Genomic DNA, 12,855 nt, shown 5'->3' with positions numbered 1-12,855 from the left:
GGTGGAGAGGCGGGGAGACGAGGCTTATGAGAAAGCCTGAAACTCCTCAAGCACCCAGGGCCAGATAAAGATCTGCCTCCTACGCTGGGGGCGGCACACACACACACACACACACACACACACTCACACACACACACACACTCACTGTCAAATAGGGGCCTAGCTGCACATGGGAGCTAAGGGAACGCAGACCCTCCCTCTCTCCCCTCCTACATCACCCGCATGCCCACTCACACGGGCTACCCAACACCTCTGATGCCTCCATCCGGCCACACACATACCCACTAACACATAGGCTTCACACAAGCAGGTCCCTCTAGGTGACCCCAGAGTCTCACCAGCCTGCAACGCACCATCTTTCAGAGACTCCCTTTTCACCTCGCCTTCCAGAAAGCCCCTTACTCCATTTAGCATTCAGACACAACTGGTTTTTTTTTAATTTTTAATTTTGTGGGCATGTGGTAGGTGTCTATATTCATGAGGCACATGAGCTATTTTGATACAGGCATACAATGTGTGATAATCACATCAGGGTAAATGGGGTATCCATCACCTCAAGTATTTATCCTTTGTTTGTGTTATAATCCAAATATACTCTTTTAGTTATTTTTAAATGTACAATAAATTATTGTTGACAAAAGTCACCCTGTTATGCTATCCAATACTAGATCTTATTCATTCTATCCAATTATGTTTTTGTATCCAACAACCGTCCCCACACCCCCAACCCCCACTGCCCTTCCCATCTCCATCACTGCCCTTCCCATTTCCATGAATTCAATTGTTTTAATTTTTAGCTCCCACAAATAAGTGAGAACATGTGAACTTTGTCTTTCTGTGCCTGGCCTGTTTCACTCAATATAATGACCCCCAGTTTCAAACATGTTGTTGCAAAGACAGGATCTCATTCTTTTTTATGGCTGAATAGTACTCCATTATGTATACGTACCACATTTTCTTTATTCATTCATCTATTGATGGGCACTTAGGTTGCATCCAAATCCTGGGTATTGTGAACAGTGCTGCAATAAATGTGGGAATGCAGATATCTCTTCCATATATTGATTTCCTTTTTTCTGGGTATATACTCAGCAGTCGGATCGCTGGATTATATGGTAGCTCTGTTTTTGTGTTTTGAGGAATCTTCAAAATGTTCTTTATAGTGGTTGTATTGACTTACATTCCCACCAACAGTGTACGAGGGTCCCCTTTTCTCCCCATCCTCATCAGCATTCATTATTGCCTACCTTTTGGATAAAAGTCATTTTAACTGAGGTGAGATAATATCTCATTGTAATTTCGATGTGCATTTCTCTGATGATCAATGATGTTGAATACCTTTTCATAGACCTGGTTGCCATTCATATGTTTCCTTTTGAGAACTATCTATTCAGATCATTTGCCCAATTTTTAATGGAATTGCTATTTTTTTTTTTTTTTGTAAAGATGTTTGAGCTCCTTATCTATTCTGGTTATTAATCCCTTGTCAGATAGTTAGTTTGCAAATGTTTTCTCCAGTTCTGTGGATTGTCTCTTCACTTGGCTAATTGTATCCTTTGCTGTGCAGAGGCCTTTTAACTTGATGTGATCTCATCTGTCATTTTTGCTTTGGTTACCTGTGCTTGTGGAAAGAAATCTTTGCCCAAGAAATCTTTGCCCAAGAAATCTTTGCTCAAGAAATCTTTGCCTAGTCCCATGTCCTAAAGAGTTTCCCCAATGTTTCTTTTTAGTAGTTTCATAGTTTGAGGTCTCAGATTTAAGTCTTTAATCTATTTGGGTTTGATTTTTGTATATGAAGAGAGATATCCAGTTTTCCCAGCACCATTTATTGAGAAGACTGTCCTTTCCCCACAGGTATGTTTTTGGCACCTTTGTTGCAAATGAGTTCACTGTGGGTGTGTGGATTTTTTCTGGGTTCCCTATTCTGACCAATGGTTCATTGGTCAATGTGTCTGTTTTTATGCTAGTGCCATGTTGTTTTAGTTACTGTAACTCTGCGGTATAATTTGAAGTCAGATAATGTGATTTGTCCAGCTTCGTTCTTTTTACTTAGGATAGCTTTGGCTACTCTGCATCTTTTGTGGTTCCATATAAATTTGACGATTTTTTTTTCTATTTCTGTGAAGAATGTCATTAGTATTTTCATAGGGATTACATTGAATCTGTATATTTCTTTGGGTGGTAAGGACATTTTAACAATATTGATTCTTCCAATCCGTAAACATGGAATATCTTTTTATTTTTTGTGTCCTCTTCAGTTTCTCGCACCAAACGTTTTATAGTTTTCATTATAGAGCTCTTTCACTTATTTGGTTATGTTTATTCCTAGGTATTTTATTTTATTTGTAGCTATTCCTAATGGAGTTATTTTCTTGATTTCTTTTTCAGATTGTTTGCTGTTGGTACACAGAAATACTGCTAATTTTTGTATGTTGATTTTGTATTCTGCAACTTAATTGAATTTGTTTATCAGTTCTCGTAGTTTTGCGGTGGAGTTTGTAGGCTTTTTGATATATAAGATCATATTGTCTACAAACAAGGATAATTTGACTTCTTCCTTTCCAATCTGGATGCCCTTTACTTCTTTCTCTTGTCTGTTTGCTCTAGCTAGCACTTCCCAGAGATGACTATCAGGTCTTTGTGAACAATTTGACAGCCACTTATTGAACATTCTAGAACCTTCCTCTTCCTCTCAAGTCATGGTTCCTAACCTTTTACCCCCTTTCTTGGCAGGGGAGAAGGGTGGTGTGGGAGCTCAGCTCAGGGCTCTTTTTTTTTTAATGATGAAAACTTACGAACTGGTCTTTAGAAAACTGCACATCCTTACGTGCTGCATCACAGCCCCATAGACCCTGTGAAGTTCCATCCTCAGAGCCCAGAAGCAGCAGCTCTGCTTCTTCCCTTTCCTGATTCCTTGCTTCAGAGGGGTTTTATTGCAGGCTGCGGCCTCTTTTTTTTTGTTTTTTGTTTTTGTTTTTGTTTTTGTTTTGAGACAGAGTCTAGCTCTGTCACCCAGGCTGGAGTGCAGTGGCACAATCTCGGCTCACCGCAACCTCTGCCCACAAAGTTCAAGCGATTCTCCAGCCTCGGCCTCCTGAGTAGCCAGGATTATAGGCACGTGCTACTACGCCCAGCTAATTTTTGTATTTTCAGTAGAGATGGGGTTTCCCCATGTTGGCCAGGCTGGTCTCGAACTCCTGACCTCAGGTGATCCACCCACCTCAGCCTCCGAAAGTGCTGGGATTACAGGCGTGAGCCATTGCACCCAGCCTGCCACCTCTTCTGAAAGGAGAGAGAGAAGAGCAGGGAGGGCAGCTCTGCAAATGTGAGACAGTGGAATTCAAGACTCCAAAAAGAGAATCAGGCCCAACTCCCATGTGCAAAGCCCGGCACTGGAAAAGAAGCGTGGAGCAGTGCTGCCCAAGAGGGGCAGGACTGGAGATTGAGGCTGTGACCTAGGCCTCCGTGTGCTTCAGTATGCACACCTATCAGATGAAGGGGTGAATTGGACAAGAAGGTGTGTAAAAAGCACTTAATGTGACCATGCACCGCAGGCTTGCTGTAAAGGCCAGTTCCTTCCACACTGCCCTTCCCTCTCCCCTAGAGTAAGGCTGTCTGGCGGCAGGAGAGGATACTAAACACACAGCCACAACTAAGAGAACAACAGCCAACATTTAAGCCTCGCATATTCCTGGAAGCTTTGCAAGAAATTAGGAACGCTGGTTTTCTCGGGGAGAAGAGCCAGGTGAGGAACGATTAGGAAGGATGCTTTTCTCTATAGACCCTTTTATATGGCATGAACATATTTCCTGCCCCCAAATAATGAATTCAGTTAAAACTTTAAAAGCACACACATATAAAGAAAAAAGAAACGCATCCCCAGCCAAAACCAGAAGTCACAGACCCAGCTTGTAAGGAACAGCTGTGTATAGCTGTTTCATCCGTGAGACAGCATCAGTCTACCTGGCACGTACTGCCCGAGACTCTTCTTCCTCCTCACCCTGCTTTCCTTCTTTTATTTATTCAACAAACATTTACTGAGCACCCCAGATGCCCCAAAGGCTAGGTCAGACACAGGAAGCCTGAGGTGGGTAGCCCAGGCCAGCGGGGTAGGGCCAGGGAAGGGAGGCAGGCCACTGTCCACCCTCGTGCCCCTGGGATGTGCAGCAGCCAAGGAAGTGGGGAGCAGAATGGGGGAGGGTGCAACCCCCACATACAGAGTCTTCCACCCCCAGCGACAGGGGATAGAGCGGGTTCGTTCTTTTGTCAAGGGTCCTAGCCCAGAACACCTCAGATGGAGAGGCGGGGAGTGTGCTATGCAGAGAACGATCCTCCTTCACATCCTCTACGTAACACCTCATGGCCTGTGGGAGCACGTAGGAAAGAAACCTGGTGCAATGTGTCTCCAGGCCATGGCATGCACCCTCCTCCCGGCTCAGCTAGGCTCTGCTTCCCAGCCTCCCTTGCAGTGAGCTGGGACTTCGGGACCAAGTCTGGCCAATGGGATGTGGGAGGAAGTGATTTGTTCTACTTCTAGGCCTAAAAATCTCACCTATGATCTCTTGTGTCTCTTAATCCCTCTATCTCTCTCTCTCTCTTTTTTTTAGACGGAGTCTTGCTCTGTGGCCAGGCTGGAGTGCAGTGGCACGATCTTGGCTCACTGCAATCTCCAATTCCCTGGTTCAAACGATTCTTCTGCCTCAGCTTCGCAAGTAGCTGGGATTACAGGCACACACCACCACGCCCAGCTAATTTTTGTATTTTTAGTAGAGACGGGGTTTCACCATGTTGGTCAGGATGGTCTTCATCTCCTGACCTCGTGATCTGCCTGCCTCGGCCTCCCTAAGTGCTGGGATTACAGGCGTGAGCCACCATGCCCGGCCATCCCTCTATCTCTTTCTCTCTCTCCCCTCCCCTGCCAGAATCCAGTGAAGTTTTGGGTAGAGGGCCTGGAGTCCCCTGAAGGACAGGCCCTCAGCCCTCCTCAGATAATTCAGACTGGACTATAACTTGAGTGAAAAATAAACCTCTATTGTTGGGCCTCTGAGACCTGGGGACTGCTGTTTCCATTTTCCCTGACTCATACAGTCTGTCCCCCAGGTGCTACAGCTGAACATAAAACCAGGTGAGGAGGGGTGAGACGGGATGCCAGCAGAAGCCCAGAGGCATGGGTGGCCAGCAGGGGTGTGCAGAGAGGTGCACCTGCTTTCTTCAGCCCTCACCCTGCTCAGAGCTGTGTCATCTCCCACCTCAGCCGGCCCATGGTGGCCTCCACCCTGGTCTCCCTGTTTCTATTAATACTCTTGACTCTCTGGTCTGTTCTCCACTCAGTGGCCAGAGCAACCTTTCCCAAACTCAAATCACAACATTTCACCCCCCAGCCACTCCCCATCGCACACACTCAAACCTTCCCAGTGCATTCACAGTAAAATCCAAACTCTCAGTCTTGACCCACACGTCCTACAGGGGCTGCCCCAACTTCATCTCTGACCCTGCTTCCTGTGCTTTCTCACTCTGTCGGGGCTTTGTGCATGCTGAGCCTGCTCTTCCCTTGCCATGTTATAGGCCAGGAAACCGGGGCTCATGAGTCATCCTACTAGAATGTGGCAGAGCCAGGATTAGAACCTAGGTCTGTCCCAGAGGACATCCGATTCTCTCTGAAGCAACCTGAGATGTAAATCCAGAAGCTTCTCTGATGGCAGGGCCCTGACAGAGCCCACTCAGGCCTACCCAGACCTAGGTCTCAGGAGTGCTGGGGTTTGGACCCAGCCTCCTCCAGGAGGCCCCACACCTTGCGCCTATAACTACTTCTCTTATGTCTTCCACATCCCCACCTGACCCTCTGCAGTGTACTTTCACAGGCCTCACTGGGAACCGACCGCCTTATACCTCTGTTTCCATGCACCCAGTCCCACAGCTCCCCTACCACTGGACCCAGACCCCTCTTCCACAGGGGCCATGGGACAATGGCATATTGGGGTCTTCCAGCCCTGATGTCCTTTTCTGACTGTGATTTTTCCCCTACCCATCACGGGACTGTCTTTTTTTGGGCCAAGCCAGACTGCATCCTTCTCAGTCCTGGTATCTGCCAAACACCCTACCCTTCCTCCCTCTGCTCACTGGAGTGCTTGGCCCTTGCACTCAGCCTCCCTCTCCACGCCACCTCCCAGGAGATGTCAGGGTTTGTGCTGCAACCTCCAGCCTCCTGTTCCCTCTGACCTGCTCCATACCAGTCCTATGCCCAGGCCCACCCTTGCACCCTGCCATCTTTCTGACCTGTGTTAACCCAGACCCCTTGAACTGCCACCTCAGCCCACCCCTCTTGCTGCCATCACTCCCTCCACTGTACAACAGTGTCCCAGTTAGGATGAAGTTCAGCTGCGTGTGTCCAAAGAGAACAGAAGAAGAAAACAGTGACCTAAAATAAGAGAGAGTTTTATTTCTCTCACACATAAAAGAAGTCCAAAGAGAGGCTGCCCAGGCTAGGTGGGGTGGCTTTATGATGTCAGGATCCTGAGCTAAATCTGTCCCGCTACTGGGACCTCTTCAATATCCTTCTCCCGCCTCCTCATAGACCAAGAGAGCTATTCAAGCTCCACCCATCACCTCTGCGTTCCTTCAGATGGAAGGGAGAGGAAGGAGAGAAGGAGGGCTCACCTCTGCCTATTAAGGACCCTTCCCCAAAGCTGCCGTAGCCACTTCTAATGTACATCCCATTGGCTATGCCTGAGTCACATGGTCAACCAAGCTGCAGAGGAGGCTGGGAGATGTAGCCGGCTATAAGTAGAGGGCACACGGGCAAGGGAGAGCAGAGGTTTGGGGGCACCATTCACTGTCTCTGCCACCACCTGTCCTCTGCCACTGTGAAGACCTCCAGTATCTCCGGGGCCACCTCCCTTCCTGCCCTCCCTGGCTCAGCCAGCTGACACTGTCACCCACCCTCAAGTCCTTGTGTTCTGCCCACCCCTGCTCGGTGCTGTGACCTGTCTTCTAGAAAGTCAGCAGGTAGCCAAGTCCCCACCGGGAAAATGTCCTGCCCCCACAGTGCTGGGCCTCAGCAGTGACCTAGTTTTGAGTCCTGCGCCCTGGTCAGGAGGACCATGCTATGCATAATTTGGTGTCTGACCCTCTGCCCAGTCCCCATCAGACTGTGGGGTACCCCTCACAACAAATGAGGATCACAAAGCTGGAGGGGTCCACAGAGGGGCCAGAGCAGAACAAGGAGAAGGAGCAGGCTAGTGGTCAACTTCCTGAGGGCTCTCCTCCGAGCATGGCCCTCTGCTGACACCTGCTCTTCTTCAGAGGCACCCCATCCACCAGTCCCCAAGACGGAATGTGGCCATTCTCCCTGACTGCTTCCCTCCCTCACCCCCTCCTTCCAAGCCATCACCCTCATTTCCGCTTTGCCACAGTAGCCACCTCCACGCCAGCCTTCCCGGGCTCCAGACCTGAAGCCCAGTGTTCTCCCCTGTTCATCTGGCAGCTGCCTGTTTCATAGCCACACCAGCACCAGCACCCTGAGCAACTCGTATCTCGTGCAAACCATGACATTCCTTACCAGGATTGCTCCAGGGTGACCAGCTGTCCCACTGTACCTGGGACTGAGGGGGGTTTCCAGAACATGAGATTTACAGTGATATGGCTAGGACAAAGTCGGTCACCATATTCCTACCCTACTTATTCAGACTAATCAGCTCCCCGATTTAAAACCAGTCCTTCCCTTATCTCCCATTCTGGCCAAGGCAGATTCTGGGCACACGCCAGTTACCATATCTCATGTCATAGCCTTGCTTATGAGTCTACACCAGGAGCTCTCGGACAACAGGAACAGTGTGGGATTCATCCACACCACTCCAGAACCCAGAAAATTACCTGACACACAGACAGTGTCAATATGAGGGGAAAGAAGGGAAAAAGGAAGAGAAAGAATCAAAAGTGCTAAGTCTCTGATACCCTGAAGATTCCTGAGAATACACATTTAAAACAACGCCGGGATAGTGTATTTGAAGTTTCAAAAGCTTTGCCATCAAAGGCAGGTTGAAAAGGCGAGTCACCCTGCTGGCGTGGGCTTCAAGCACCTCCCTGGAAAGGCAATCTGACATCTACCAACATCTCTGACACGTGACCCAGCAATTCCACACCTAAAACTCATCAACAGAGTGACCCACGTGGAACATGTGTGTACAAAGTAATTCCTGCAGTCACGGGACCCGAGACCAACAAAATGCGTATCCATAGTGGACAGGTGATAAACAAATTAGGGAACTTCCATCCAGTGGAATGCCATGTAGCTGTGGCAAAATAGGAAGGGGAGGGCCGGGCGTGGTGGCTCACGCCTATAATCTCAGCACTTTGGGAGGCTGAGGTGGGCGGATCACGAGGTCAGGAGTTCGAGACCAGCCTGGCCAACATGGCAAAACCACATCTTTACCAAAAATACAAAAAAAAAAAAAAAAATAGCCGGGCATGGTGGCGGGCACCTGTAGTCCCAGCTACTCAGGAGACTGAGGCAGAAGAATCACTTAAACCCAGGAGGCAGATGTTGCAGTGAGCCAAGATTGTACCACTGCACTTGAGCTGGGTGACTGAACAAGACTCTGTCTCAAAAAAAAAAAAAAAAAAAAAAGAAAGGGGAGGGTCTCTGGGTCCTGATATGGAGCAATCTCCAGGACGTATGGAGAAGAGAAAACAATGAAGTTCCGAATACATGTGAGTGCACCACCACTCAGGTAAACATAAAGGGGGTAATCTCTGTGTTCGAAGGCATGAGTGTGGTATGCATTTGTGAAGGTGCGTGGGAGCGTGTCCGTGAACTAGCACGTACCTGCACTGAGCCACTCTGGCAGGAATCCCTGGAGGCTGCTAGCAGCCAAGTCCTCCAGTCAGTTTCCTACTGAAACTGTCCCTGAGTCACCAGGCCTGTGGAACCACCCATCCTCCACCGTCTTCACTATGCTGAGAGCGCCCAGGGAGGGAAGCATTTTGTCCACAACACTGGTTGGCAAAAAGGCAGACTCCTAACCCAGGTCTCCTCACAGCCAGGCCAGTGTCCTGTGATGGGGACAGTCAGGAAAGCCAGTACCCACAACGGTTTCCGCTTTTCCCGTGGGAAACAGGTAGAGTGAAAACATTATCTTTGCTTTTTCTTATTCTTCGGCAGGTTTCACCAAAATCTGCAATCTTTCTCAGAAGACAATCTAGGTGTTGCTGTGAGGAAAAAGGACGTGTGATATTTGCAAAGTGTCTGTGAGAAGTTCCTCTCTATCGAGAAGTAACATTTGCTTGCTTTTTTTTTTCTTAGTGTTTTTATTAAAGAATCGGAAAAAAGTTAAAATGTCCCTCTAAGAAGGTTATGCCTGGCTGTCACCATTGCCTACAAAGTCTGCTTGGGGAAAAGCAAAAAATGGGGTCAGAAACATGCTCTCACTCAAGTGTGATGATGCCCTCCGTCAGGCCTGGCTCCAGGAGCCGGCCACCCTGGGCTCGCTGAGAACACGGGACTCTGAAATCCCCCGAACGGGAAAGATGTACATTTCAGGCAGGGGGAGGGAGCAAGGCAGGCTAGATCTGGGTATCACCTGGCCCTACAACATATATAGAGAGAAACTGTAAAACCTCTGCCTCCTGGTCTCTGCCTCTTGGAGTCCTAGCATTTGTGTTCCGTTACCATCTCAAGAATCTAAACAATGGGAGGCGGAGGGGAGAGAAGAAGGTGCATTTTGGCAGATCCTGAAACACGCCACAGTGAGGATGCAGAGAAAACCTCCCCAGAACGACGGGGCTGAACTGAGCCTGCAGAAGGGAAGTTCTGGACTAGGGCACAGCCCCCAAAAGTGCCCAACTAGTGACAAGGATTCATGGAGAAGGATCCCCCACTTTGGGCGGCACTCAGGGGTGCTGGCGTGGGGACCACCCGTTGTTATTCCCACGGCTCCCGCATCTGCAGCCTAAAGCCTTCCCCACCTGTGTGCTCTCGTAGCACCCAGCCTTGTTCCCAGCCAAGTTTAAAACACGATTCTCTAGATATCATTTCTGCATATACAGGTTTGTGAGCACATTGCGAGGCCCACTGCATTGTAAAGACCTCACTCATTGTAAAGACCTCACTCATTGTAAAGACCTCATGGAGTAAACAGCATGTTTGGACAATCAACAGTTAGCTAAAATATATCCTACTGTTGACCCCTCCCAGCATCAAAGATTCTTCGCATCCATGGGCAGAGGTAACTAGGCACACCCTTACCGATTGACAACAGACCCCAGTGTCTGACTGGCCAGGGCACTGATTGGCTGAGGCAGTGATGGCAGCTCCCTGTGGGGAGCAGAGGGATGGCAGCTTATCTGTGGCTAAGGGAGCATCACTGGAGTGTATGAGATTCAGCGGGGCCTTGGTCTTTCTCCAGGCAGGCCCAGTGGGTACAGGAGAAGGTGGGGGCTAAAGGAACCAGTACCACTCAGCATGATCACTAACGAAACCTAGTCTCTCCTTCAGGGAGGGTTTGGGCAGGGAACTGAGATGCCCATGGGGGCCAGGTAGGAAGTGAAGTTACATCAGGTGGATGGGTGGGGACCATAGCACATTGGAGACTCCAGTTACAGGAGAAATGGCAGATGGAGATGTCTGCACCACGCTACCAGGAAACTCAGTTTCAAAAAGAAGCTAAAATTGGTATTTTTAAAAACATGAAAGACCAAGGTGGGTGGATTGCTTGAGCCCAGGAGTTCGAGGCCAGCCTGGCCAACATGCTGAAACCCTGTCTATACCAAAAATACAAAAAATTTAGCCAGGCATGGTGGTGCATGCCTGTAGTCCCAGCTACTCAGGAGGCTGAGGTGGGAGGATCACTCGAGCCTGGGAAGCAGAGGTTGCAGTGAGATCGTGACACTGCACTGCAGCCTGGGTGACAGGGCGAGACCCCGTCACAAAACAAACAAGCAAACAAAAAAAGACCGGACGCGGTAGCTCACACCTATAATCCCAGCATTTGGGGAGGCCAAGGCAGGTGGATCACTTGAGGTCAGGAGTTTGAGACCAGCCTGACCAAAATGGTGAAACGCCATCTCTACTAAAAAGACAGAATTAGCTGGGCGTGATGGCGCATGCCTGTAGTCACAGGTGCTTGGGAGGCTGAGGCAGGAGAATTGCTTGAACCCCGGGAGGCGGAGGTTGCAGTGAGCCGAGATCGTGCCATCGCACTCCAGCCTGGGGCACAGGCAAGATTCTGTCTCAAAAAAAAAAAAAAAGTGAAAACCTCCCATTTAAAATACTCGCCATTAATTCTAACTTAAACATGCAAGAAAACTCCACTACCACAGCTGACGCATATGTGAGGACTGGGCACTTTCAGAGGGAGGAGTGCAGCTGAGGGTGGCATTGACAAAAGGACCCTCTGCCAGTCCTGTTTCTTCTCAGGTGCTGTCCTGGATATTTAGTTTACATATTTAGTTTACATCGTGGATGTGCTGCATCTTTGCAAACCTTTCTTGCGTTAGAGTCATCTCCTTTTTTAGGAGTCTCCAGCCTCCCTTGCAGCTGGGGCATAAGCATGTGACCAGGCTGCCCAATCAGAAGCCTCCATTCCAGACCTCAGGCTGGAAGAGCATGTGACCAGGTTCCCCCAGTCAGAAGCCTCAGTTCCAGACCACAGGCTGGAAAAGTGAGCATGTGACCAGGCTCCCCCAATCAGAAGCCTCAGCTCCAGATGGCAGCCTGGAAGAGCATGTGACCAGGTTCCCCCAATCACAAGCCTGGGTTCCAGACCACAGGTTGGGAATGTGATCATGTGACCAGGCTCACCCAATCAGAAGCCTCAGCTCCAGACCTCAGTCCTGAAGAGTCAGCCTGTAATTAGGCTCCCCAAATCAGAAGCCTCAACTCTAGGACCTGGAGGTTGGTGAGGGTGGTGTTGGAACATCGTGTCCAGGGCACAGCAATTCTCCAAGCCTGATTTGCGGGTCCTGCCAGAGATTCCTTAGCTTCAGAATATCCTGAATAATTCCTTTTCTAATGACAGTAGCCAGTAGAGTTTTTGCAACTGAAGTTCCTGGTTGGCACAGGTGCCTTAGCCAAGCACAGGGGCATGCATGCATTTAGTACAGCTGTCAGATTTGAAATAATCTTTTTTTTTTTTTTTTTTTTGAGACGGAGTCTCGCTCTGTCGCCCAGGCTGGAGTGCAGTGGCCGGATCTCAGCTCACTGCAAGCTCCGCCTCCCGGGTTTACGCCATTCTCCTGCCTCAGCCTCCCGAGTAGCTGGGACTACAGGCGCCCGCCACCTCGCCCGGCTAGTTTTTTTGTATTTTTAGTAGAGACGGGGTTTCACCATGTTAGCCAGGATGGTCTCGATCTCCTGACCTTGTGATCCGCCCGTCTCGGCCTTGAAATAATCTTTAATTACAGCAATGACTGAGCACGTTGGGTGATGGCGATCGAGTGAGAGGACAGCGAGGGGAAATGTGCCCGCCCCCACGGTTTTCTCTCTGCAGGGCCTTGGACTAGGACCACTGTTGTACCACAGGCCCTGGCGCCAGTGTGAGCATTGGATGCTCAAGGACAACACAGGAGGTCTTTGATAAAAACCTCCTCTGCCTAGGGTGCTGATGGGGTAGGTGACCCAAATATGGGGGAGGGCTGACCCTGAGCTCACAGGCCACGGACTTGCTGGAAGGCTACCGAAATGCCCACTTGGAAGGCCTGGTGAGGCCCATGCACACACCAGTTGGCTGGCTGACCTTGAAGTTGTCTTGCTAACTGGTTTCTACTTTGGGTGGCTGGTGAATAAAGAGGCTGCCAGAACTTTCAGAACCAGCAGGGGCCCCCATGTTTGGTGAGTGGCTGGTTTCACTTTCAAAGTGA

General features: G+C 49.4%; 1 protein-coding gene across 1 annotated transcript in view; it reads left to right on the top strand.

The window, feature by feature from the left end:
* The window catches only part of CYTH4 (cytohesin 4), a 285,576-nt gene that overhangs the window by 117,232 nt on the left and 155,489 nt on the right, over positions 1–12,855 (top strand). The window lies entirely within an intron of this gene.

Source organism: Macaca thibetana, chromosome 10, assembly GCF_024542745.1.
Source record: "Macaca thibetana thibetana isolate TM-01 chromosome 10, ASM2454274v1, whole genome shotgun sequence".
In the NCBI taxonomy this organism is placed as follows: domain Eukaryota; kingdom Metazoa; phylum Chordata; class Mammalia; order Primates; family Cercopithecidae; genus Macaca; species Macaca thibetana.
Note: the sequence above shows the minus strand (reverse complement) of the source record. Positions and strands in the feature narration are given on the sequence as shown.